Source organism: Strix uralensis, chromosome 14 (assembly GCF_047716275.1).
Source record: "Strix uralensis isolate ZFMK-TIS-50842 chromosome 14, bStrUra1, whole genome shotgun sequence".
Taxonomy (NCBI): domain Eukaryota; kingdom Metazoa; phylum Chordata; class Aves; order Strigiformes; family Strigidae; genus Strix; species Strix uralensis.
In genome coordinates this window covers 10168034-10174033 of record NC_133985.1, presented here as the reverse complement: position 1 = coordinate 10174033, position 6000 = coordinate 10168034, and the positions used below count along the sequence as shown (strand labels likewise).

The following is a 6000-nucleotide window of genomic DNA, read 5'->3' as shown; positions in this document are numbered from 1 at the left end:
TGTGAAGGATCCAGGAGGTTGTAGATTTCCAGTCAAGATTTCACCTCATCAGAAGCAGTGAGTTAGAGCATAGGAGATAAACACATGTGGCATTTCTATTCTACTGTAGATAAATACAGCTGTTGCAGCAGGAAGAGCCTCCTGAAAAAGATCTCGTCAATGATCACCACTGGATTTACCAGGCTTTTGTAATCCCCCCAAGCTCCTGATTGTGACATTTGTTCTTTTTGGTGGTTTTCGTTAATTCCACAGTGGGGTTTTTTTTCAGAAAACAGATTATTATTCCATTCTTCCTTTCTGGCATCAGACAAGAAGTCCTATTATTATCTAGGTAAGAATCCTCCATTTCTGGCTTTATGGCTTGAATTTCGTGGTGATGTTTGGCAACAGTGTGGCAAGGCGTAATAAATTGTTGTCTCTGTGGATTAGAAAGTCTGAGAAACTTGTAAGTAATTAGAGTTTCTGTTTTAAATATTGTATTTGGAGACTTTGAAGAGACAATCATCATCTCTAAGTTTCTGAGCATCAGCTATTTTACATCTTTATTCCATTTTTAATAGATAACTGGTTCAAAGTGCCACTTTCAATTTTCAACACAGATCTAGGAAGAATGTTCATATGTCTTTAATGAGCATTGTATCTCAGATTGACTCTTTGAAAATAGTGCACATTGTTTTCATGAAGATTTGTATTTCCCTGGAAGTTCTTCTCTTTCTACTAAATTTTTGAAGAGGAAAGAGGCAATGAATAGAACCTTACTGTAAAATTAAGAGGCATTATGAGAGCAAACTTTTTTTTATATCATCACTTGACTTTTATAAAAACACTAGCTGACAATTATATGTCCTGCTTTCTTGACTGTGGCTGTAAATTAAAGGAAAAAAAAGAAGTTAAGCAACTGAATTTCGTTACGTGTAGCAAAGGGTCAATAGCTATTCTTTAATATATTTCTGAAACACATTACATTAGAAATCAAATTGAAGTCATATATTTAACAAAATATTTCCATTTAACCACATGAGCAGGACTTGTAAATAACAGAGTTCAAAGCTTTGGAGCAGATGGTCTTTCTGTTTTAATTCTTTATCTGATCTGCTGTGTGCCAATAAATCTCTGAGTTTCATTTGCTTTATTCAAATCCCTGGGCTATTCAGGGCACATTGTGACAAAGCATTCTGCTGTGGAATTTCAGTTGGTTTATATATGTTCCTAAACTAAACTAAAAAATATATATATATTTTACACACACAAAGAACAACATCATGAAAAACACAACACTGAAAAAAGTATTCTTCCCTGGTGACCTATTAAATACTCTGTATACATGTTATGTATATATATACAGAAAGAGCATGCAGGCACTTAAGGAAAAGGCCAGATTTCAAAAAGTGCTTACTAGGAATTCAAAAGCAAAAATAGTTCTACATTAAAAATCTTTCTCTATGTCAATTTTAATCTATCATTTAATAAATATATTTTACCAAAATAGGATTCAATTGTTTTAACTTCATTGCTACTAATCACTTGCGCTAACATCAAGGTTCAAAGCGTTGCACATAGTAGCTGTGCCAAGTTCGTTTTGGCTGACTGTTCAGATTTAATAATATTGTTTTTAAAGGATTTAGCTCTATACTACCTTGTAACATGAATGACATAGCTTCTTTTTGAAAACTATGGAGTCATAAAGCTGATTTGAAAAATACATAGGTCTTCCTGACATCTTCCTTTTCCAAATGTGACTGTGAAACCTTGCAGTGCACATCACCTAATATTGAGTTACTAGGAGACAGAAGTTCAGATGTGTCTTTCCTTTCTCATTTGAACAATTCATTCAAGAATGAAATCATATGACCCTAAGACTCACTCGTAATATGCACACTCCTATATATAGCTTAAGATCTTCAAAGATATCCTCTTAAGTTAGGTGCCTAAAAAACACATATGACTTATTTGATAAATGCGTTACCCTTATTGGTGTTTGGATTAGGTCAGTGGAATTTGGATGGGAAAAGGAAAAAGTAAGAATTGCAAGACATATATCTCCCACTTAGCACTTGTTCTTCCAAAGAATATTTCTATTGGTAACAACAAACTATATTTTCTTTTATAGGTTTTTTTTTTCCACTTAACAAACAGTTACTTTGTTACCACAATCCATCATAAAACAGCCTATTTGTTTGATTACATCCAAATATTTTTAGTGTTTACTACGGAATGACATGATAACTGTGATAACAGCCTTTGAAAAGAAAAGAGAAAAATCTGGGTTATGTGTGAGCACTGATGGACAGGAATCTCAGCCATGGAGGAAAAATAGTTTTGTCCTACTTTCTGAGCAGATGAGAATTAGAGAGAGAATGAGCAACTTCCAATTTTAGGTCAATATCTTCACCCAGGGAGAACTCAGAAAAACATATCATCCTTTGGCAGGCGGCAACTGTGTCCATGGAGGCAAAGACCATCCTTTGTAACCCTTGACACTTTACTAAAATAAAAACAGTTGACATTGTTTATATGATAATTAAAATAAGTCAAGAAGAAAACTGTAGGATGCAAGATTATCTCTCATGGGCTCTGAAACTACTTTAGCTGCCCACTTGCTTGGATTTTAGTGCGCAGAGGTACATGAACCTCTAGCCATTCAATCATTCGCTTCTCAGCACATCTGTCTGTCTAGCTACCTATCAGACACACACACAGAGCAAACGTACTTACAATTTCTTTGTTCACGAGAAATGAAAGGGAAAATGGAATACTGGAGCTATGTTGAACACTTATTTTTTTTGCAAACATGTATTATTCATCTAGAAAAAATAGTTTAAGGTCACTGAGATAATATAAGTAATGCCTTAGTGACAGGGCAAGGAATCTCCGTGGTTTTACAGCCACACAATCTCCATGTACTTCGATAAAAATCCCTTGTGCTGTTTTTGTAAACTCAGCTGAGGACCTCAACTTACTTGTTGCTTAAGCAAAATTCTCCCATGCTTCAATGCAAGAATAAAAACATAGTAAATTATGTTAGCTAAGAGCAAATGAAGGTGAAAACATTGCATATTTAGAAAATACCTCTTGCCGCTAAGAGTGTGTCTATGCGCTAGTGATTTGAAAAGTCACTGCTTATAATTTCCTTGGGAATTCAGTAGGTTTTTCTGTTCCCTACTTTTCTGTGCGCTGCTAACAACCTGGAATCAAAATGAGATGAACTACGTTGGAAATGTCAGGAAACTAAGCAAAAACTTGATTGCAAGTCTTTAAAATAACCTGTGGCTATTTAATGTTGAACATAATGACTGGGTGAACTTGGTGAACTAGGGCACTTTGATAAACAAAATTTCTATTTTCCTTGTGCTTAGGGAAATCATTGCAGCGTTTAGACTGTTGTAAGTCAGGCACTTATCCAAAATGACTGCCACCTTGGAAGTTATTGCCAGCCCTAGCTATGAATGTCATTGGTTTGTTGGGTCACATCAAATCCTTCTCATGCTGTTACAAAGACAAGCAGATGATGTATTTTGTGAGAACGTGCAGAATGTGCAATATTTAGTTTAAAAATCTGGGTGAAGCTTGCAACAGATAGTTTAACTGTAACATAGGATACCAGTTCAGGTTATCTCTGACAAAATATATGGATTTTGACCTCCCTTGGAGCAGCGTCGTAGGAGCGAACAGAAATTGGATCGGCAATGGCATTGGGAGGGGAAGAGGGCAAGTAGACAGTGTTTGAAATCCAGTAGGAGCATACGATGTAAGGATTTTTTTCCACCCCACGACTGCTGGTAGTGCTTTATAAGTAACAGATACTGTTGACTGAGGAGTTCATTTTATCTTTACACTAAACAGAGCTAAGACAGCTGGCCATGCTGTCTTTGTGGCAGTTAGCAGCGTCTGACATTCCTGCAGAAGGCTTGGAGCTGGCGAAAGGTGCCCTGAGCACGATAACCTGTGCTGGGCAGGGCAGCGGCTGCGTGTCGCTCGCCCGCACACCCTCTCCCTACCTGATGCATCCAACTTTCTCCTTGTTTCTCCGCACAAGTATCAGCACCCGCCGAGCTCGCCCAGTTTGCTCACACCTGAGGAGAGGACGGTCGCTGGCTGGGGGTTAAACTGACGTTAACCACAGGCGGGCCAGGGCCGGGCCACCCCGCGTGCCCCGGGGGGGCGGCCGGGAGCCCCTCTCCGGCCGTGGGCACTGCCCGGGCGCGGCCGCCGCGAGCTCCGGCGGGGCGGGGGGGGCTGTCCCGTCCTCAGTCCCGCCGGGAGGCCGGGGCTGTCCCGTTCTCAGTCCCCTCGGGGGGCCGGGGCTGTCCCGTCCTCAGTCCCCCCGGGGGGCCGGGGCAGTGCCGCCGGCGGCCCCTGGCAGAGGGGGGCAGGGGGGCTGGCAGCCCCCGAGCACAGCCCTCGGCAGAGCCCTGGGGCCGCGCCGGGCAAACGTGGCACCTACCGATAACAGGCGTGTGAAAGGGTGGGAGAGCCACCAGGTCCTGGAGCCGATTTCCTACGGGTCTCGCCCAAAATGCGTGTTACCCGGGTTTAATTGGGATTGCACAGCATCTCTGTCCCCGGCTGGCTACATCGTAGGCTACCGCCTGGTCTCTATAGGTATATACAGTCTATAGGCACCCGCGCGTAGTGCTGCATCCTCTACATATCCATTTAGCCTTCATTCATATTTATGCCGCGATTAAATATTTGATCGAAGGTTGAACGCTAGCGCAGATCGGTTATATTTTTAATGTACGGCCCTTAAAATAGACTGTTTTGTAAACTGCAAGTGCCTAAAGACTCCCCCCAGCCTCCCCGCAGACGTACAGCCTCCCCCCCAAATAATAATAATGCTGCAGATTGTAGAAGGATTTGAGTCTGCAGCCAGAGAGAAAGGGATTAGGGCGAGAGCACTGGAAGTTAAATTGTGCTGCATATAAAAAATGGGCGGATTGGTCTCTAGATGAGAGCTTGGTACCACCTTCCTTTCTAAAATAAAATCTCTCTGGCATGAAGTCACAGCCTATTTCACATCCGGTTTACCCTGGGACGTATTACTACTGTCTTGGTAAAGAGAAAGCTTTTGTTGTATAGCGGCGGTCGGAATATTGGGAAGAGAAATTTGGGTGCTAAACCCGGAGGAGCGGAGCGGAGCAGCGGCGGCGATGGCCGAGGCGGAGTGAGCGGCGGAGCCGGAGCCGCGCAGCCTCCGCGCGGGCGGGCGGGCAGAGCCGGTCAGCGGCGCCGCGGACCCGCGCCCGAGGGGCTCCCGGTAAGGGCGGCTCTGCGCTCGCACACGCACACCCGCACACACACACACACACACACCCCCGCACACACACCCCCGCACCCCGCCGGGCGCTCCCGGCTGCGGGCACCGCGTCCAGGCGCGCAGGCGGCTCCTCTCCCCTCTCTCCGCAGGTACCGCCGGGTCCGGGAGATTTTTTCCTATCCCTCCAGCTTGAAAATCCGCAGCGATCGATGGGCATTGTAATTTATCTTTTTTTTTTTTTTTTTTTTTTTTTTTTTTTTTAGCGTGGACTGATTTTCACCGGTCGCTTGGAAAAGGTTTTTTGGTGGTGTTTTGTTTTGGGGTTTTTTTTGTGTTTTTTTTTTTTTTTTTTTATCCGAGGGAGGCGGTGGGAGGGGTGGCTTTCTCAGGGTGAGGGGGAAATACAAAGTTGAAATGCCGGGAGGAAAACAAGTCTCGATTTGCGCTTCAGAGATGGGCAAATCTCTCACCGGGAGTCAAAAATGCATCAAAATGCCCTCTTTTTTCCTCATTTTTTTTTTTCCAGTGGGCGCTGCTGAAATTCTCCCAGAAGCGTGGCTCTTTCTCCCATTTTGAACGGGAAAACCACAGCTGGTTTCACAGGCGGTGCGGGCTGGGGGAGGCCAGGGGCTGGGGGCTGCTGGTGTTTAACGCTCCTTGAAAGTCTTTGTTAACATTTGCCTTTTCCAGCTGCAAGAAACTTTCCTTCTGCAGGATTTATAGTGCCTGTATGGGTTTAATGA

General features: G+C 43.4%; 1 protein-coding gene across 3 annotated transcripts in view; it reads left to right on the top strand.

Annotated features, from left to right (window-relative positions):
* Positions 1-206: 206 nt before the first annotated feature.
* GABRA1 (gamma-aminobutyric acid type A receptor subunit alpha1) overlaps positions 207-6000 on the top strand; it is a 48355-nt gene continuing 42561 nt past the window's right edge. The window contains exon 1 of one of the 3 annotated variants that reach the window (XM_074884116.1): positions 207-331. The gene's annotated coding sequence lies outside the window, so the exon portion shown is untranslated. The other 2 variants (XM_074884114.1, XM_074884115.1) reach the window with 2 other exon arrangements.